The sequence below is a fragment of the Cupressus sempervirens genome, chromosome 8 (genome assembly GCF_028749045.1).
Source record: "Cupressus sempervirens isolate cs-2001-9-10 chromosome 8, ASM2874904v1, whole genome shotgun sequence".
Taxonomy (NCBI): Eukaryota; Viridiplantae; Streptophyta; class Pinopsida; order Cupressales; family Cupressaceae; genus Cupressus; species Cupressus sempervirens.
This window is the reverse complement of record NC_143125.1, coordinates 183,352,727-183,371,001: the sequence shown is the minus strand read 5'-3', so window position 1 is coordinate 183,371,001 and position 18,275 is coordinate 183,352,727. Positions and strand designations below refer to the sequence as shown.

Below are 18,275 nucleotides of genomic sequence, written 5' to 3'. Positions count from 1 at the left end.
TGTTTTTGATATAAAATTAAAATGTTTCACCATAAAACAATGCACATTAATTAACAATCATACACTCAGCTAAAAAATATTTGTAATTCAACAAAGTTCAACCAGAAAACATGATGAGGGAAAGAAACTGGTAGTGTGTGCAACTCATTAAAGGAATAACATAAGTTAACAATTAAAATGACATTTTCAATTATTTAAAGTAGTGTTGTATTTATATGTAGAATTTTTCTATCTGAATCTTGATTTACAAATATTGAATGTTGGACTGTTAAATATTCTACTCGATACTAGAGTTTATAGTAAGCATTCCAATACTCCGAGTTTTAAACTAAGTACCAAATAGATAGTAAATATTCAAAATTAGACTTTATATTTTACATATCCTTCCAGCAATTAACAATATTTTAGCAGGAATATTAGGAAACACAGTTTTTAGTGGAAGCCATTAGAAATATTCAATACAGTATTTTGACTACTTAAATGTTAGGTATTCAATATTTACTTATTGAATACCACTAATAATATTCAGTAGAGTGTGTTTACTTCTAATATTTAAACTAGTCACCCTATTACATTGCAAAAGATCACAGAGAAATGTGCCTTTAAATAAGAAACAATTGGCAATTAGCAGATCAAGAATGAGATTATACACATATGCTTTATAAAAAAAGCTAGTATCTTATTAAATAACTCAAGCATTTTACTTAGACCAGAAGCAGATGTATACACCACAATTTTTAATGTAGAAATACCAAACTCAACATGATATCTATGACACAATTCTTCTAAAAGCAAAGATTCATACATTTTCTGGTTAATGGATATCAGAAGTATCTAAATATTTCTGCTAATGTCATTCACATCATCCCCAGTATCAACATCTCCACGTAGAGACCTTTTCAACTCACATTTTCTGTCCATCCTTGCATTCCAAGCCATAGATTTGTTAAACATGCCTACATTATTTCCCTTAAGAGCACTCATTTTTTAAGAATCATCAGCACATCCCTGAGATAAAACCTATGCCTCCCACCACTCATTTTGAGCTCAATAGTTCCAGTATATAGAAACAAACAAACCAACCTCAGGTAAATGTCCCCAGGAGTGAGGTACAGGTTCCCTGCAACTGTGGCGTTTAGTAGATGGGTACACACAAAGTATTGCCAAGATGCTGGAGACAGCCCAAGGCTCATCCTCAGTCACAGAAATCCTACCAACAGCCTATCCTAAGGAAGACAAGGTAACAAAACAAAAAAGTACCTTTGTAACTACTAAAGGAGGATACTATCTACCATATATAATTGTATTTAGCCACTGCAGACCCCCGTTTCTATTCCCATTGAGTCATTGAATCTGTCCAGATATGTTTATTTAAGAGAGCAGTCACAAAGTAGAAAATTTTACAAATTTATAAAGCCAAATTGTCACCAAAAAATGATTTCCGTAGCAGCCAAGAAACATAATTTTAGGAGCCTTCTGGAAAGAACTGAAAGAGTGGATGATACATTCATTTGCTTGAGAATGAGTGTACTTTTTCTCTTAGGTTTTAAGAGTTTTTTAATATGTTTTGATGTAATGTCCCCATTTTTGGCTAGCATCAGAGTTTGAGGGGTTAGCCTATTATTGTGATCCTCGTAGGCTAATTATTCTGGGTCGAGGGTCTTATGAGGAAGAGGCTTTAGCTAAGGGAGGGTCTTGTCTTCTTTACAATTCAGTATGTTCCAGTTTGGTCTTCATTTGACTCGGATTGGACATCGTTTGGGCTTAGTTTCATGCACCTACTATTCATGGCAAGTTGGGGTGATGAATGAAAGGGACCCTTTCTGTTTTAGGAAAGTGTATTTGATCACATGGGGAAATAATAGGTGTGACTCTTGTTTTAGACAGTGTACTTAAAGTATTAAGTATTTTGGGAGATATTATTATTTTAGTGGCCAAATTATTATTAATTCAATAAACGGCTTATTATAAAGTTATCATTTCACTTAAGTTGAGCATTGAGTCATTATTGGAAGGGGTCATCTAGTTAAAAGCCTAAGTCAAGGATTAAATATAAATGTGCAAGTAGTTGTTATATTTAACAATTGAAGCCTCTTAAGTGAAAAGCGTCTTAATGAAGCCATGTGCTAGAGAAGTTATTTATTAAAAGAATCTAATGGAAGCTTCTAATTAATGGTGTGTTGGTTAAACCAAGTGGATAATAAAAGGTGGCTTCATGAAGTAAATGAATCATTCCAATTGTCTAATTCACTTTTGTTGGTTGGTGTGAGACTTTATGAGTTTTCTGATTTTATTCCCTTGCTGAGGTATAAGGGTTTGAAACTGAGAAGTGCATTGTAATTCACAGCTGAGGTATTGTAAATTACTTTTGAGAATTTGTTCCAGTTGAATTGTTGAGTTCTTCCATTTCTATATCTCTGTTGCTTTGGAAGAAATCACTGGTGTTGAGATTTTATAGTGCATTGAATCTAAATTCAGGTACCTTCGTTACTGTATCAATTGTTTCTAAAGGGCAATTTTGCGTTGAGATCTGCAGCCTATATTCATTGTCATTGAGTGATCTTGACACTACATTTTGGCGTGTATTATTATGGTATATCTGGATGTCCCTAATCTCCACCTTAGGTGTTATTATTCTTAGCAACAAGCACCATTATTCCTGTCCAATTTGGCATTTACACTGCTGCCATTTTACTACTGTTCGGGCTGCATGATCATCTCCAGGCCTAAATGTTGATTGACATTTTACTTGTTTTCCCTATACTGTGTGGCATTGAATGCTCCTATTTGGGATGTCACCCATCTCTGCTCTTGGGCGTTACTTCACCTGCACATGGGTGATTCAAATTCTGGGAAATTCCATTGTTATCAATATAGTTGTAGGTGTGGGTTTGCCTACAATAGGCCAGAGTTGAGAGATTGGGAAGTTGTGCTCAGCTTTGAGGCAACAGATATTTGCAATCTGCCTCATGTGGATGTCTAAAAGTGATTTACAGTTACTGTTGTGAGTCACCTTGGATCTAGGAGGAGCCACTGGGAAGATTATTGCATCATTTGGGCTACATATCAATATGGTTCCATTTGTGTATGAATTGAATTTATGCAATTTCGATTGCTATCTTCCTAACTACTGCCATTTTGCTACAGTTCGGGCTGCATGATCATCTCCAGGTCTGAACGTTGATCATGATTTGTAATTGGTGTTGAAACTACTTGTTTCCCTATACTGTGTGGCATTGAATGCTACCATTTGGAATGTTTTCCCTCTCTGCTCTTGAGCGTTACTTTACCTGCAGATTGGTGATTTAAATTCTGGGAAATTCCACTGTTATCAGTATAGTTGTAGGTGTTTGTTTGCCTACAATGGGCCAGCCTTGAGAGATTGGGAAGCTGCGTTCAGCTTTGATGCAGCAGATATTTGCAATCTGCCTAATGTGGATGTCTAAAGGTGATATATGGTGACTGTTGTGAGTCACCTTGGATCTAGGAGGAGCAATTGGGAAGATTATTTCATCATTTGGTCTACATATCAATCAGGTTCCATTTGTATATGAATGGACTTTACGCAATTTTGATTCAATTTGTCATTAGTTGTGTAAACAAACTAAATTGTATTAGCAAAAGGTTGTTATAAATCTGTGAGTTACTTTCCTAGCATTGCTTTTCGATTTTATATATATATATCCAGCACTTGCTTGCAAAGTGTTTGACAAAATGTCAAACAGCTGAAAAGTAAAGGAAATAGGTGTTTGTTAAAGCTATAACAAGTCAGGGTTCTTAAAGTGGGTATCAAAGCGGTTTCCTGCCATCTTATGCGGTACGAAAATAAAATTTATTGTGCACATGTCAGAATTATGGCCACTAATTAGAAACAACGAGATAATATTGTGAAACAGTAGAATGTGTTAGTGAATGAGTTGAACCAAACCCACAAATGAATGAGGAAACTGATTTCAAATCCAGAATTTGAGTAGGACATGATATTGTTTTTTCAAAGGAAGAAACCTGATGGTACAATGGACACTATTAGGGAGGAGAAAATATTTTTAGTCAGAACTCTAAGTCTAATTTTTATATCACCACTAACCCACATGAGATTACAGTTACACCTGGTGTCATAGCAAAGTCTGAAAATGTTGTGGATAGAGTAATGGATGACAGTTTGGATGTTATTAATGATATTGAGGAAGATAATATGGATATTGTTAGTCATATTAGTTCTGATTTGCATTACAGAAATGAGGATTTTTGGCATCATGATGATACTGTAGTAGCTACAGATGTGCGGGACATTCTTTTGGAGTTACCACATGTTAATGTTGAGGTTCACTTTGTGGACAATTCTATGTCTGAGATGGATGCAACATTGTCTTATGACAATCGGCTTTTTGAGGTCGATGTTGATCACTCACCCAAGTGGGGTTGCACACAGTTCATACCATCTGCAGACAAAATTCAGTTTTCTATAGCAGCAGCTGGTGATGTTCTTGTACCTGCAAATTATCATAAGGATGTGGCTACATCCATTGTAGTTACATGTAATGTTGATAAGATTGAGATGAGTGCATTTGTCGAGCAAAAGATGTTGGACGATGTCTTTCTAGGTAGGATTTTGTTCAGTGTTTGGGATCCTTCTAGTGTATCAGAATTTTAGACAGGGATCACAAAGGAGTTTTGGGATGTGTACATGGTGTCAAGTACATATGGTTTTACTTTTGACTCTCATGTGCATGATCCTTTTTCAAGTGCACACTTCAGTTGCACGTGTCAAATAGTGTATATGGCAGCTCACTTGGCGTAGTTCAAGGAAGCAAACTTTGTCATCTTTTTTACTTGCTTCTCTATGAGATATACACACTTGTGACATCTGTAGTCAAATTCAATTCAGTTTGGCAGGTTTTGTCAATTACATTGGTTATGATGCTACAAAAGTTAGTTGGTGATCACAAGGACAGTACAGGATTCTACCCTTAGGACCCAAGAGGACTAATGTGTAATTTGTTTCTGAGATTGCTTGGGGACAAGCAATCTTAGGAAGGGTGGACTATAATGTCCCCATTTTTTGCTAGCATAAGAGTTTGAGGGATTAGCCTGCTATTGTAATCCTCATAGGCTAATTATCGTGGATAGAGGGTCTTCTGACGAAGAGGCTTGGCTACAGGAGGGTCTTGTCCTCTTCACAATTCAGTATGGTTCAATTTGGTCTTTGTTTGACTCAGATTGAACTTTGTTTGGGCTTAGTTTTATGCACCTTCTATTCATGGCAAGTTGGGTGATGATTGAGAGACCATTTATATTTTAGGAAAGTGCATTTGATCTATGGGGAAATAATAGGTGCTAGTCCTATTTCAAAACAATCTCAAGAGAGGTGCAATCAGAATCTAGTAAAGATGGACCCCACATAATTGTACCATAGAGAACAGTAAGCCTAATGAGTGTATCCATGAGTGTCAACTTAGATAAACTGTCCTAAAATGATGTCGGAAGCATTATCACACTAGGAGAAACAATGAACCATACCCCTTTGTTGATCAGAGGCTAAAGGACATGTCTCACATTAAAAAGGGGCCCAAAAAACTTCAACACCAAGATATGTGTAAAAAGACGATATCTCAACTTCCAAACCTCTGAAGAAGAAATGAAAGTGATAAGTCCCAAGAGCATTGAAACCTTAGTCTTCCCCAGATTAACAGCCAAGTATCATAACTCACAAAAAGAAGGAAGACTGTCCCAATTCCATTGTAAACCCTCAGAGGAGGGGGCTAAAAGAATGACATCATCCACGAAGAGCATAATAGAGATCATAACCTAGTAAAGAAGGCATCCATCCCCAAGAAGAGTGTGATCCTGAAGATACCCCTCAAGCTTAGCAATGTACATCCCAAAGATGATAGACGACATGGGGCAGCCCTATTTAACCCCAATAGTGCTCTTGAAAATGTAAAAAACTAAAAGGGGTTTTGAGATGGCCCAAACCATCTTGTAGAGCCTCATGATAGCCACAAGAAGGTTATCGGAAATACCAATGCCCTGAAGTCTCTAAACGAGGATCATTCTAGGAACAGAGTCAAAAGCTTTCCAAAAGTCCACAAAGAAATAGTACAACTTTGAGGAGCGATGACGCACCTCTTTAATGATGCCACAAAGAGTCAAAATGTGATCCATAGTCTGGTAAACCTACCTGGAACTAGCCTTCCATGTGGGATGTGTTGATGTAAATTTTGTACCACTACATAACATATCGCAATTGAATACTTGATATAGAATACCAAACACTCAACCCTCTCTTCAAAAGTAAATACTCATGAAGAACATGAGAAAAACTCCAAGGTTCCTTACATTTATGGATACTAACTCAGTTATATTAATATGATTTGTTGGTTAATCACGTCGGCAGGCTTACATTGTTCTTTCAAGGATGTCGAACTTTTGTTGTGATGACGATGAAATCTAGCTTTGCAATGTATATTAGCGCCAAATAATGTTGATGGCGATGAATGGGGGTATGTTCACCAATAACATTCTAATTTTCTAACTTTCTTCTTGAATGAACTCCAACTACTTACTACTTTACTTCTACTTTGGATGGAAAGATTAGCAAATGGACGGGGATCAAATTTGATGAAAGCTTACCAGCGGCTCTACCTCCACAGATGCAATGATTCGAGGGAAAAGGGTCTAGATTACCACGCAAGGCTTCCTAACAAGCCGCTAGGATGCTAGTGGCCTAGTTTATGGATCCCTATCAAACATCAACTAATATCAGCATACAACTATCCATCTATTCTTACTCTTGCTTAACAACTTTCTTGAAATAAAATCTACTTTAACAACTTCAATGGAATTTTAACTTTAACTATTGGAAGTAGAAACCATGCAATAACACCAAGTGTTCTTAATCACCATGCAAGTCACAACAATGATAAGAGAAGCAATTTTGGTATTATCTTAAGCATCAATTTTTTTCAACCCTTTACAAATGAGAGCAAATGGCCTTATATAGGGGCCAAAATTACAACCAATGGCAGAAATTAAGAGGCAAAATCAACGATCCAGATCAAATCCCAGAAACCCTAATTAGGGTTGCCACCCCATCAACCAATGAGAAGATGCCACCTCATCAATGTACCAATGAAAAATAAGGAAAAGTGGCAACCAATGAGAAGGCACCAAAATGGTAGCCAATCAGACTCAAACACCTATCCTACCCAAGAAGAAAGGAGAATTTGTCACTTGGGCTTACATAAATGATCCTCTAATATAATTCTACCCTTTTCTTTCATCTTCTTAGCCAAGGAAATGAACTTGGCTAGCCTGTCGTTGACTTCCTTCATGGGAGGGCAAGGTGTGTGCTTCATCTTGAGCTCAATTGAATTCATCATGTTGCTCGCTGCTTGCAGTGTCTTCTCATGATCTTTCTCATATTCTTTCGAATATCCAATAAAGGCAATGAGGGAGACAAGGGTGCCCAAATGCTTCTTCTTGATGGCAACCTTCCCCAACTCATCGAATCTCGATCCAAACTCTGTCTCATTGACGTTCTCCTCTCTGATATCTTCAAAATCAAGTGCAAGCCCAACATCACCCAACATTGTTGAAATGGAGGTGTCAACGCCTAGGCTATGTTGTGCAATCTCATTATGTATCTCTTCAAGTATCCTCAATCTGATGGTCAAGGCAACATACCAAGACTCCACCGTACTCATTCCCCCTTCATCAACCAACTTGGTTCTCTCCACATATCTCCCCAATAGCCCAATGCATGCCCATAGCCTGGGAAGGGCTAAGTCCTTGACTGGAAGGAAATCCTTCCACTCCCCTTCAAATGTTCTAAATTTGTCTCTAATAGCCACCAATGACCTGAATGTCAAGATAAAGGCAAGAAATTTCGTCCATCTTGAATTATATCATTGATCCAATCTTTGATTTCGTGTAGCTGAGCCAATATCTCTTCTATGTTGCTTCTGTTGTCTTGCGGAAGGGCTGCTTGATGCAACTGTTGGATAGGCTGGCACTCTCTCCAATACTTGTTTTCGGCCTCCAACTTTACAATCCTCTCGTTTTCCTTCCTCAAACTTTTCTCTAATTGAAACCATGCCTTCCTAGATCTCTTCACCTTCCATGTCATTCGTGATTCTTCCCAAGTTATGCTCTACTATCTCATACTCCTAGGCTACAATCTCATCCACTGCCTTGCTAACCTTTGGTATAGCAATTTGAACTTTACGGTGACCCTCATCATCGCTCCTGATTACATTTGCCACCATTTTTGCAATTTGTCCCTGTTTCTCGCGCTCTTCCTTTTCCACTAACCCTTGAATATCTTCAATTGTTCGGGTAATCACCACCTCGCCTCTTGGCATAAGCATTTGCCTTAACCATAGCGGTGCAGTGCATCTCCCCAAATCTAGATTCGGTTCAACTAGCAAAGCATCACCAATGGCCTCAGGCACCTGGCTTACGTCATCAATATCAATTGGCCTATCCTCTTCTTCACTAGTGACTATCATATCATCTCCATGTTGATTCTCCGAGAGAGGAGAGTATTCGGTACTATCACTGTAACCACTTGATTATGAATCAAAGCTCACCTCTACTAAGACCCTTCATCCACTTGTATTAACCTCTTGGCTCCTATCCTCAATTATGCTCTCCCTTAACGGTGTTGCATTCTGTCTCTTTGCTGGAGGCTCCTGATGTTCTTTACTTTTCTCAACCTCTAAATTTCTCTTCTTGATCTTAACTGCTCTTTGTTGCTCGCTATTGCCCCCACCTTTTTGTCCGACTGATTCCATTGGACCTTCTTCCTCCGCTTTCATCCTCTCATAAGGCATATCTTCCGACTTTGCAATTGCCTTAACTTCTCATTGTACCATGACTCAGTGTGTAGATCAACTATCCTTATAACTGCCTCTAAGGAAGGATCCTGATGATCATCCCAATCCACTGGACCCAACTTTGTTCCATCCACTGTATCATAATCTTCTCATAGCACATTTTCATCATCTTCCAATTGATTGGGAATATCAAGGCCTCTCCATCTAATTGTGCTCATCATGCCCACTAACAATCTTGAGAAGCTAGCTTTCTCACATGAAAGTCATCCTGTGCATTGGCCCAAAAATTTCTATAGTAGGAATATGTTTGAATGTGTTTTCGTGAGATGCCTTGATAAGACCATTACAATCGAATCCTTGTCTTCCTCTATACCATCCTAGATTATACCATTCTAACTCCTTTGTAGCTGCAACGACAACAACATTGGGGCAAGTATCATTGTCTATTCCAATGAGAGCCTCCTAGCAAGTGTCCCTTGTAATATTCTTACCGTCTTCATGGAAAAGGCATCATAAAACATCTTATAGTCTTTAGTGTTGTGCAAATGAAGCTGTGGATAGCACTCATGCACCAAACATTGCCCCGACCCATTGCCAATCACTCCTAAGTTCTTATGTCTAGGATTTCCATATAGTCTCGCAATCAGATAAAAAAGATAGGATCCCATGTAGAATTGCTTTTGAATTTGTATTGTCCTTAGTTGCAAATCTAAATTTTCACTTATAATTCTAGCCCAATCAAATGTTCTCTTTTCATTTTCAATTTCATCAATAAAATAGTACATCCAATTCTCGAATTGCATACCTTGAGCCATGCCCATGATCCGGCTGAGAAGCAAAATAAGGTCGCCATATTCCGATTTGAAATCTGACTTGGTGAGCTTTGATGACTTGGTAACTCCCTTCTTGCCCTTCTGTACCCAATTCTACTTTAGATGAATGAAGTAGGCCTCATGATTATCTCAAAAGAACTTGATTGTTTGATCCATCATTACCACTGTCATGCCTTTATGTTGGGGAATATTGAATACTTCTTCGACCACTTGTCCACTGATATTAGCCAACACTCTCTTCCCTTCATCAAAAATGATGGACTTGGTCACAATATCAACTGGGATGCAAACTCCATTACCAATTCCGGACAAGGCAAGGTAGAAGGGAAAGCCGCTGCATATACAATTCCACTCTTGTAGATCTTCTTCGCCATGGAGGATTGTCCTTCCTTTAATCTATCCTTCAACTATACCATGTTCACCGTGCCAATATTGGTATTACTTATTTGCCTCACTTTCGAAAAGAAGATGGTCTTAGGCATCATGTCTTCCTTGTCTTTTTTGGTATTTGTTCCCTTTAGATTCTTGCTTGCACTAACATCTACTATCCTAAACACTTATTTCTGCCCCTTCATTCTAAATGATATGGACTACACTTATCAATCTCCAAACTTTTTTCTATCGATGGAATTAGCTTATTTCTGCCTCTCAAAATCCTATCTCTACACTTATCAATCTCCAAACATCAATCCTAGGGGTGGGACTACCACTTATTTCTGCCCCTTCGTTACCTTAGGATGGACTACACTTATATCTCCCAACTTCAATCCTAGGGTGGTCTAGCTTATTTTTACCTCTGAAAGTGTCCTATCATGAAATCAACACTTATATCTCCCAACTTCAGCCTATCGATGGAAATGATGAAGTGGTGGATAAGTAGTGCAAGAAGAAGATAAGGGAAACAAACCACGCAAGAAAAAGGAATAAAATCCGCCTTTAAAACCAATATTCACCTCTAAAAATGAATGTGAATCTAACCTTAAATCTGCCTTCTACCAACTATTGGACCTCTTAAATTCAAATCTAATCTCAAAAATTTCAATCCTCCTCCAAAATGTGATGCCCTAGCAAATGAATTGCTACCAAAAATCTGCTCCTTTCATCAAATTTCGACCTCCTTGCCAAAATCGCACAACTTGAAGGAAAATTGCTGCACTCGGGCAGAAAAGTCTGCTCCAAATCAGAATTTCCTCTGTCTAAAATTGCCTACACTTGCCAAAAATCAGATCTCAAATCGCCTTGCCTCTCCCCCAAACAAAATCATCATAGTTGGAGGAAAAAATCGCTGCCCTAGGAGGAAAATCAGACCCCAAAATTGCTGCCAATCTTGCAAAAATCAGATCCTCTCCTCACAAAATCACCTTAGGGCAGAAATTGCCCAACCAAGGAAGAAATTGCTGCCAAAGAGGAAAAAATCAGACATCCAAAAATCGCTGCCAAGGAGAAATTCGCCCCTTTGGAAGAAAATTGCTCAACCAAACAAGAGGAGGTGGAAATGAATGAGGAAATAAGAGGGGGGAAACCCCTTCTTATATCCTCCTATTGACCTTAGGAACAACCATCCCTTGGGAGGAAGTGCACCTGAAGATACACCTCGAGCTCATCAATCTAAAGTTCAAACAACGTAGGAGATAGAATGCAACCCTACTTCACCCTAATGGTGCTCTAAATAAAGTTTGACATCCCCTAGGGGTCCTATCCAAACCAAACACCAACTCACAATCTCATAATAGCAGTTAAGAGATTCTCTAAAATACCAATGTCGTGAAGCCTATGAAAAAGTGTTGTCTTAGGAACAGAGCCAAATGCCTTATGAAAATCCACAAAGAAACAATACAACTTCGAGGACCAATGACGCACTTCCTCGATAATCACCATGAGGGTCATGATGTGGTCCATGGTCTATAAATTCGAACAACAACCAACTTGCCCTTGAGCCTGAATATGCCTCTGATCTAACTCCCAAGAAATAATAGCATGCAAAATTGTAGCATACAATTTAGAGAAAGTGTGCCCAACCACGATGGTCCCATAATTATTGGGATCTGAGGCTAGCCCAGCCTTATCAATCAAATAGATTGTATATCGTGACCAAAAGGGAGGGAACCCTGTACGAACCTCTTTATTAAACAAACATATGAGGAACGAGCCCAACACCTTGATGTCGTACTTGAAGAGTTCCACCTGGAACCCTTCCTAATCTACAACCCTTCTATTCTTCATGCACATAATCACCTCGCTAATGTTGATGATGATGAAAAGGTGGCAATGGGGTGGGCTACGGTGGGGTGGGGTGTGGGTGGGGCAAGGGTGACAACAATGGAGGGTTGGCCAGGGATGTCATGAAGGGTGGTGTGGGAAACCAACAAATTGTGATCTAAAGTGAGGGAGATGAGGGATCTATGAATAAAAAGGGTGTGCCAAAAGGCCCTAGGGGATTGTAGGAGTGTGGTCCAAAGGGATCGACTATGATGTGAGATGAAAGCATACTTTTATAAAGAAGGAAGTGGTGGTAAGAGTACTTCAGCCACACATAGGAAGTCGGATAAAGGGTGGAAGCAGTGCCAACGTGCGGTGAAAGGAGTTGTCATCATCATCAAACCATTGGTTCATGGGGCAGGCATACTTGTAAACAAGAGGATCCAAAGGGTGGTGCAGCAAGGGAGAGAGACGAGGGTCGCCTCCCAAATGGAAGCGAAGAGGCAATCGAACAAGAAAGGAGGCGCTCTCAAGCGTGGGAGTAGAATCTAGGGGAAGGAGTCACTTGAGGTGCATGGTGAAGGGGTCTTGATCTCTGCTATTGAAGAAAAGGAAGATGTGGAGAGGAGGGGACAAGGGAAGGGAGGGGGCAGAGGGGGATGTGAGGGGGAGTCCAACAAGGTGAGGTTGAGGAGGGTATGATCCGTGAGGTGAAGGTGGGTGATGGTAAAGCGACTAACAGGGGGAATGGGGGAATGGGGGAATGAGAGAGAAGTAGAAAGGGCATAATCCACCACGCCAACGCCCCCACAATGAGGCCAATAAGTAAAAAACTAGAGCCAAGGAGGAGGCAAGGAAGGTTGTTTAGGACCACCAAGTCTAAGGACTCATATAGCAAGAGCAAATTGCGCTCATACCTCGTAAGGGGGGTCAAAGAATCATCGAAGGATCTTTGAAGACGAAGTGGGACCAAATCCAACTCAACTGTGCACATTGAATTTGACACCTAGTTGTGGAGAGAGATCTTCATGTCCCTAATCCGTACATTGAAGCTACCCATAATAATGTACCCCACTACAGAGAACCTAGTAATACTATCAAATAAGTTTGTAAGGGATCCCCATGCCCCCGACTGTGAATAGCATAGGTAGATGATCTCGACAAGAAGTAACATACAACAATGAAGATATCCCTGAGACGTACAGCCGCCTGGCACACTTGGACCCACATAAATCTAGCATTGTTGTCGAGGTGAACAATAGATGTGCTTTGAAGCCAACTACTAACCAAGTAAGCCACACCACCAGAACCTTTCACCCCCCAGAAGTCTGAATCAAGTAGGACTCATGGGTCTCAGTGACAAGAAAGTCAGACGATCCAACAACGTCAAAAAGCAAACCCAACATGGACCAAAAGGACCCGTTGACGTTTTAGCAGTTGACATGCAAGGAACCATCTCTATGTTCCTTTGTGTCCAATTGCGACTGCGACCATCATTTGGCAACAGTTATTGCATGGGTTTCTAACCTAGAGCGAAAGAATCTCTAATCATTGCCTTTAAGAAATTTCTAGAACATTACTTACAAAAAATACCGGTTGATGGATTTACCATCAATCCCTTCAATAATATTAATCAACAATTCTTGCTAATTGCATTTCAGACTTTATAATTCAAAGATCAATCCATAATTGATCCTTATAATGTGATCTCAATTTCTAATTTGCTTGTTGGTTCCCAAAACCGCATATTGGAATTCTACGAGTCTTGCCAACTCGATGCTAGGATATCCAACCGGTTATGGCCAACTTGATGGAACTAAACAGTGTGGTTCAAGTTCCCTGCACTTCTGGCTTTGCAAAACCAAGGCGGGTGTACCTAATCCTAGACAAAACACTTAGATCCAAGATACTTATAACAGATTGATTAGAATGCGAATGTATTGAAAGTTTCCCAAATGACAAGAATTATAGAAAATATTAACTTGCAAATCATGAACTGAGAATAATAAATTGAACATATGAATGTTTTTAAAATAAAATGAGTATAGATTAGTGCAACAAATGAATATATTAATTCCTCAAAGGAAAGAAATAAAATTACTGCTAGCTTATGGATTGCGAATTATGAAAAACCAGTGTCGAAGGGCGATAGAGTCAATATTATAAGTTTAAAATGTACAACTTTATAAAATTCTACGCACATCAATTATAAACAATTTAGTAATCAAGATGCAACAGATCAAATATATGGACGCAATTTTAAAACAGTCTGGAATGTATTTTAACTCTTGAGGTTCGGAGACAAACCAAACATAGATTTGAAAACAATTAAATTTAAATATTTCTCAATATCTATAATGTTCGATTTTAAAACGCTATAATTAATCATGTCCATTCACCTATCATATAAATTATTTATAAAGTTAAAATAATAGTTATAAAGGACGAAACTATATAATATTTTAACTCTAAAGCTTCATGCAAATAAAATAAATATTTCTTACTGATCATGCCGGAAATAAAATTGCAGTGGAGACACTCCTTATAGATGATCCATCCAATACAGTTTGACTCCAAAATCACGTAAGAATTTATTCAATAATCCGAATTCACAAGCTTAATTCAAAAATTCATTTCTTCACCAATAAAAGAATATAATATATTAGAGCGCATATAGTATGCAAATTTTTTGAAAGTATATATGAATATATATTGTCTTCCTCTCTCTTAATTTGAGTCCAATATTTATATGTAAATGAGTGACTTATTGTTACATCCCAAAAGTCACATCATTTCATAGTAAGAAACTAATTGATTTTGTATTAACCAAACCATAAACTTTAACAAACATAATTAAATATAAGTTTTCTTCCTCAAATAATTATAATTATCCCGTTCATGCTAATGACATTCCCACTTGTCAAGAGAGTCTGGTGTGCTTTGATTTATCTTCTCATTTTGAAACCGTGTGCACAATGAGGCATAAGTTTGTCCCCGCCTATCCTTATCTTTTCCGCAGTCAAGATTCCCTTGCTTGTCGTTTGTCCATACAAATCCTACAATGATTTCTGTTGTCTTCGAATTTGTTAGACGCTGGGTGTTTTGAAGTCATCATCAGGCCCAAACAAACATTCTTCTGACGTGCATCTTCATATCTCCAAGAGACAAAAAACTAAAGATCTTAGATTATATTTCCAAACGAACTTAGTTTGCAATATGAAACACACTACTTGGATCTTCCAATAGCTTATATAGAATAAGGAATAGTCTTCATGAATCATCAAACACAGAGGTAGATAAGGCTAGCATGGCTTTTAAAACTGTCTTCTGAATCACGCAAATTCAGTGACATTTTGATGCCTCCTGTGTAATTCGCATCTCCTTGTTAGACTGCTTACAATGACAAATTCCTTAATCTCCTAGTCCATCCCGTGTTTGTGTTCCTTGGCAACTTCAGTCATATCGAGATTCTTATAGTTTTCATTCAATGTTGATTTTGGGCATTATTCAACTCTCCACGGTGGACAATTGTTTAGGGCTTTACACCCTTCGGAACAGTTCAAAGAGGCACCTACATCCTCATTTGTTGTCGTCTAAAGTTCTGAAGGCATCATACTTGGGCTTCCTAATGGAGGCAACCTTCTTCAATGTATTTTTGACATTTGATAGTGGTTGTATTTCATGTCCTTTTGATTCTTCTGAATGCAATTCGATAGTAGAATCCTTCATTCTCAATTATACCTGAAGACTCTTGGCAATCTGTATATCTCCAACACCTTCAAATTCAAGTCAAAACAGTACTAGTAATGTGTGGGCATGACCCAGATCAATTCCTATACTTCGAAAGTATCCAATATTGGGGTGAGAGCAAATAATCATGAAAGGTCATCAGAGGTTGAACAAGTGCAGTTCCCTTTCAATATTTGCTGCTTATAACACGTTTTCATTCATTCTTATTTAAATCATAACATGCCTTGAATTTCTTTTGTTGATTCATATTGTACTTTCTGTGTGTTTAGAAGCTATTAATCCTCATTCCTTGGAGGCTCTTTGACGGTAATATCTATATGGATCTTCATATTCGTAACTCCCTTATATGTTCTACGGACATGTAACTATAAGCACACATTGTGAGTCCACAATTGCTTGATTCTATCCAAGGAATATACAGTTGTTTTATGGTGCTTCATATCAAAGTGAATATATTTATCTAATCTTACTATTATGTATTTCAATCACCTCTAATACTCATTTTCTCCATACAATGATGAAGCTTTATGATATTGACAATACCATTTCATCATTCATCTCTCATATCATTTCACAAATAGAGATTAAAATTTTGGGCTCCATTAGTGGCTCTTATTGGGGACATATGCCCCTTGCAGGCATAATGAGACTCCAGCTATCTCTGGAGAAGTAGACTGAGCATTCATGATCAACATGATGCACCGTGAAATTGGGTGGCCCCAGGCCCCCCAAAATGAACACTAATCCTTTCTTTGTCGAACACCTGATTTTGATCCCGTAATAACTCATCACTTCTGATCATGGTATTATATCCCGGCTTTGCCTGATTAGCTGTTCTAGCGAAATTCAGACCACTGCATAATCTGTCATCTTCCTTCATCACTTGTTTCAGATTAGAATTTATCTTTGCCTTATCAATAAGATTAATAGAAAAGAAATAAATTTCATCACTAATTAATTCAACTATATGATTTCTTGCTTCACTCATTTGATTAGTATACATAAAAGAAAAAACCTCAAAAGAAGGATGATGAAAACTTGAAAGCAATTCCTTAAGCATATTATTAACAAATGTTATCATGGAGTCTTCAAGTATACTTACCTCGGTATGCTGCTCATACTTTATACCTGTATCAAATACATTATCCTTATGAGCAATACTTACCAACTCTTCTTCATCAATGCAATCCTTGGCATATGACTCTTGTTTCACCTTTGAGAGATCTACATGTATGCTGTGTTGCTCACTATACAGAAAATCCCTTGAGTCATGCTCTTGATCAGTCATGTACGCATCCGGATTAGTTTTTTCTGCACAACTTGCTTGATCTCCATACGCTAGATGTTCCTCACAACAAAGAGGCTTTGAAGACTGCCAACATTCAGAAACTATTACTCCTCTTTTATTGAAAATCTGACCAGATATGATAGCTGGAGAATTTTCAGAATCAGAGTGAATATATTTATCTGATCTTACTATTATGTATTTCAATCACCTCTAATACTCATTTTGTCCATACAATGATGAAGCTTTCTGATATTGACAATACCATTTCATCATTCATCTCTCATATCATTTCACAAATGGAGATATAAAATTTTGGGCTCCATCACTGCTCATTCCATTAACTTCCACTTGATTGATACTTATAAATGATCTCAATTCTTGACTCATCTCTAATTCACATAGATGCCATGGATGATTGATGTCCTAGCAATTGATATTTGAATAATTGGTATTTGAACGATATGAAACTAGAGTAATTGATGCTTGAAGAGTTGATGTGTGAATGATGGATGTTTGTATGTTTGATTGATTGAATTGTTAACTTATTATGATGATTTGTTGATTGGCTGTTTGCTTGATTTGATAAGTGATGATTGCTTTGATGGACTCATGAGTGATTATTGATGAGTGCTTATTTGATGCATTGGTGAGTGATGATTGATAAGTGATCCTTGAATGCTTTGAATGATTCATTCTTCATGAAAGAGTCACTAATTTTCATAAGAATCGAGTCACCACCCTTCATTGCTACCATTTTTAGAATATTTAATTATTTTTCAAATTGATCTCTCTTGTAGGTCCTCAAATCAAATGTTCTCCTCTTTATATCTTCCAATGTGAGGGAGAAGTCACACCACTTCATCATGTCTGCCCACTTTGCAACACTCACAACCTTCCATAATTTACCACCCTTTGAAAGAATGCAACCTTTCATAATTTCTGCCCTTTGAACGAACCACTTCATTTTTCTTCCCATCAATTTCTTCTCTTATTAATCCTTCCTTGCCTCATATGCTTCATTCTCTTTTTCCCTTCCCTATCCCACTTGAAATGAACTCTTCTCCCTCTTATATCTCATGTTTGAGGGAGTCATAAATCTTCATTTCATGTTATTGACCATTCATTAAACTTAATTAAACCTTGAACATATTATATCATTTTTATTATTATTGATTATTAATCCTACTTCAGAAAGAGAACATTATAAAGACTGCAGAAAGAATTTAACAGCAACTTAAAGGCATGCATCAACATAAACATACTATGAAGTAATTGCTCAAAAACTTTCCTTTCGACTCAGATTCTTTAACAGACTGCCTCGTCCTTTATTTTTAATCCAAGTTGCTGAATCGGGAATGGCAACGGATA

General features: G+C 37.9%; 1 protein-coding gene across 2 annotated transcripts in view; it reads right to left on the bottom strand.

The window, feature by feature from the left end:
* Nucleotides 1–18,275, bottom strand: part of LOC149542161 (thioredoxin reductase NTRC-like) — a 226,065-nt gene that overhangs the window by 91,517 nt on the left and 116,273 nt on the right. The gene's annotated exons all lie outside the window — the stretch shown is intronic.